A 4,503-nucleotide genomic window follows, 5' to 3' on the forward strand; every position below is an offset into this window, starting at 1 on the left:
TCTACACATCGACAATCTTGAGAAGTCCTGGCCCTTCCTCCAGCCCCATGTGAGGATCTTCCTGTTTTAGCTTCCCAAGGTGAGCTTTCTCCCAGCACTCATTTTGTGACCTGGATCCCACGCAGGGCACAGTCATGCCCCTTCCCTGCTGGGGAATGTCAATGAACCAGAGCCCAGAGGAAATGAACATCCTGAAACAGGACTAGCAGCTGCTGGGGAACCCAAGTTCCCCTAGGAGGGACCTGCTGTGGACCAAAACTGACCACAGCACCCCTCGCCTGTTACCACCCATCCATCTGTACACAAGTGGTTCCAGCTCTCGGGCCTGACCTCAACCTGTACTCCTCCCTGTACCAGGCTCGGGTGTGATGGTGGCCCTGCCTGCCCAGGGGCCCTGGAGGGACACACTGGTGTCCCTCGGTCTGTCACACTTGGTCATGTTGCCTGAACCAATCTGGGCCTCAGTTGCTCTGCCATGAAATTGTATTCCTACCTGTAGGAAGCGGCATATCTCACTGCTGCCACCTTATCTCGCCCTCCTGTGGGCCTCTGACGTGTCCTCCTACATTTCCCATGATCTTCACATCTGTCTACATTACCCATAATTCTCTCCTGCTCACATACTTTTACTTCCACTTAACCTAGTTGCCTACGCATGGTTTCCTGCTAATCTGATAAGTCCATGTCATACGAGGAGATCTAAAGGATCTATAGGACCTATCCTATAAAGTCACATTCCCTTGGACTTTATATAAGCCATGTACACTTCCTGAATAAACGAGACTTGATTGGAATCTCATCTTGTTTCCATCTCTCTTTCCTCTTGCCCTGCCCCCCCATCCCCATTCTCTCTCCAGACAAAACCCATGGACTGGTCTGTGGGCCAGATCACCTACTTGGGATGTGACCTGTCCTCATGTGTTGGTGGCAGTTCCTGGGGGAAGAATAATAAGATGAAGAAAATAAAAGACCCAGAAAGCCGGGGTCAGGGGCAGCCTTCTCTAGCTGGAAGGGACCGCTCCATCACTGCAGTGCCACACCATCCCCTCTACTCACCCAGCTGGCTTCTTCTACCCCTTGTTCTTACGGCTGGACACCTGCTCCCCTCAGCACCCTGTGCCCTTAGGGTGCTCCTGTTTGGGCACTTGTGAATGATCACTAGCTCAGTGGCTCCTGACACTTGTGGGACAGGACACAGTGGCTCTGGAGGTCAGGACCAAGTGTCGGTGTGAACCAACTTTTCTGCTCCTGCACTGTTTATGCTGGCTGTTTTGGTGGCAAAAGGGAGGCGACCCATGGTACCTGGGATGGACTGCGGTTCCTTTCCCAACAGCGGCTGGCCCCATGCCTTCCTGCATGCCCTCAACCTCAGACCAGGGCACAGTGTGGGGTGACCCCCCAAAGATGCTGGCTGTAGCCACGAGGGAAGGGCACAGTGCCCCTTCTGCAGCCACTGCACTGCCCATGGAGCAGGCCAGCTGGAAGGGCCATGGTTTGCTGCCTTCTTCACGTAGCTGCCATCCCTCTGAGCGGGCTGTGTGATGCAGAGGCTCATGTTGTTTTGCTTGCAAAACTGGTTTCGATTGTCCTGAATTTTGTCTGAGAAGCAGAGGCAGCAGGCGCTGGGAACGAAAGCTCCCTCCTGGCACTGGGAGGATGTGGCTGGTGGGGAACTGGGGTCAGGGCACCTGCCAGTGGCACCAAGTACTGACCCCAAAACTCCCACCTCTCCTCTCCTGACCATTAGCTTCACAAAACAGTTGAGTAATACAATGCTATCACTGGGTGCCAGCCTGCAGAGCAGAGGCCTCGATGCCTGGAGCCACTAAGCTCACTCCCTGGCCTGACTAGGCGGGAGTTACCCTTAGTGGCCACTCCTCAGGTGACCACTCCCCGGCACAGCAGCCTCTTGGTGCAGGTGTGATTCAGACACAAGGTTGGCCTGGCTGCCTTTGGACACCCTGGCAAGGTGACTTCAGTGGCTGCTGGCTTTGGAAGGGGTTACAAGGTCCATGCGGGGCGGGAGCTGAGGCTTGGGAATTCAGAGTGCAGCAACACTGATCCATGGGTAGAGGAAGGACATATTCTCACCCCCCCAAGGTGGCTTAAGGGGTGGCTTATGCAGCCCTGCCCAAGACCAAGCACACACGATGGATCTTGGGCTGGGACTAGGACAGCTGGGCCAAGAGCATCCTGTGAGGTACAGGTGGCTGTGGGCATTCAGAACATGGGGGGCCATACTAAGAGATAGCAGTGACGCTGAGCCTGAGAGCGCCGAGTGGCCAAGCACCTGCTTCTGAGCTGCCAGCACAGCGAGGAGCTGGCACCTAGGCTCTTGCTGGACCCTGCCTCTGTATACTCCCCACCCCCTCCTGGCAGAGCTCAGGTCCACGTGTCCCCTACAACTGTGATCATGGCCCACAGGGTGGGCTGTACTGTTCAGCGGCCTGGTCCTTGTCACTGTTGCCCGTACTGTGCCAAACCCAGCCTGGTGGTGTAGACAGGGTACAAATTGCCAGGCATCCTGTTTGGATGCCCGAAGTTCCACTGCCTCCATCCCTGCGGTGCCAGCTCCTCTCCACAGCCGGCCACTGGGGATACCCCCAGGCCTGGCCTCTCACTGGGCAGAGAGCCTTTGCCAGAGTGGCCCACCTGGGTGTACATGGCCCTTGCACCTGTGCAACCCTCCCCGCCTGTGACTCGAGCTGCCCCCTCTAGATCAGTGTCCTTGTCTCAGTGGGGCTCAGGGCAGCCTGGACCCGCTCACCTTGCAGAGCTCACTGTGGAACTGGGCGGGTTAAACACCCTCCAAACCTTCCTGCCAACACCAGGGCCACTCTCAGGGGTTCAACGGTGGCCTCCCAGCCCCCATCCTGGGCAACGCATGTCCTTGGGGCTCTCTGAGCAGGGCCCAGGGACAGAACTGCAGTGCCTTGGCAGCACACTGTTCTGGTCATTCCTTTCCCCGAGTGTTAAAGCCCAGAAGCCTCCAGATGCAGCAACAATGGAGCATGTCACTGCACATGTGAGACTGTATTGACCCGCACTCCAGGGCGAAGGGCCCTCCAAGGAAAGCCCGCCCTGCCTGCCTGCCTGCCTGCCTGCCTGCCTGCGGTCAAAGAAGACCTGCTGGGGCTCCCAGGAAGCACATTTATCAAGGGATGGCTGGTAAGACCTGGGCATTTGGCAGACAGCACTTTAAAACAATGACCAAGGCGGCCAGGGATTTAGGTCAGCAGCACAAGCGTCTGCCTGGCAAGCCCAAGGTCCTGAGTTACATTCCTGGTACAAAACAAAACACAACATGAACCAAGTGAGGCTGCCACACGTTGAGGTGAACCCCAACAGTGTGGCCAGTGACAAACTGAGCCTTCTGGAAAGCAAGGTTTACACTGCACAAAACCCAGATTCCCTGGCATAGGCCTAGACCTCCCCACCTGTGACTCATGAGCCCATCCACGGCCCTGGCACAGAGCTCCACGATGGGCTGCCCACGGCCCACAACTGGCATGGGCTGATGAAATGCCTGTGACTTCAGTACCACCTGAGGCAATCAGCTCAGTAGTGTGGCGTCTCACCCAGCACTACAACCAGGCTTCAAGAAACGCCTGAACACTGAGGCCAAACTGCAAACCCTGGTAACGTGGGCCTGCCACCTTCCCTCAGGAATGCTTTGTGAAGGGTGCAAGTCTCTAGCACCCTCTACAGTACACTCCCAGAGACTGCAGGACCTTGGCACCACTCTGAACCCACTCTGCTCCTCCTTCTGTGCTCTAGGTACACAGGACACAAACTCAGGACGCCTATGCACCAATGGACCACACCAGTGCCTACCAGGCAGACCCACGCGCCCTCCTTCCAGTGCTCCCAAACCGCACCTGCTGCTTGTGTGGACTGTAGATTGGAGGACAACGAGCATCACAGTCACTTCTCCCCGCTGCTGTATATGTCTGCTGGTGAGACTCGGCTCGGTTCTGCAACACCCCTGGGTGGGCAGAAGGGCAAACTCTGCCCCATGCAGAACCTAGAAGCTGCTGTACCTTAAGGGCCCCACACTGCTCACTCATTCCCTCTTCACTGCACTATAGTAAGAGCCCCACTCCCTATTCCCCACAGGCCTCAGCTACCCCAAGAGTCTCAGATACCACCAAGAGCAATCTATGCAGGGTGGGTCTTCCCCGCCTACCCACACCTGGACCTGTCCAGTAGCAACTGTCCCTGGTGTCCAACATGGGCCTCAAGTATGAGTGATGCACAAGGCAGCCACAGCTGTGCATCCCCGTGGGACCAGACGCTCCCTGGGCTGGGCTGGTCTGGGGCTGAGACTGGCTGACCAGGCAGAAGGGTGGGCTGTTGCCACCTCCTAACCACAGCTCACTGCTTAAAGGTTCCTACAGCTTTACCACTAGCAGGGGCCATGGCAGCTTCCTGGGTTGTTTGGCTACCAGCTGTCATGCTGGCCCCAACCCCACCCCCAGCCCCACACAGAAGCCACTCCACACA

The sequence above is a fragment of the Cavia porcellus genome, unplaced genomic scaffold (genome assembly GCF_034190915.1).
Source record: "Cavia porcellus strain 051 isolate PalLab524CR breed Dunkin Hartley unplaced genomic scaffold, mCavPor4.1 scaffold_4, whole genome shotgun sequence".
Lineage (NCBI taxonomy): Eukaryota > Metazoa > Chordata > Mammalia > Rodentia > Caviidae > Cavia > Cavia porcellus.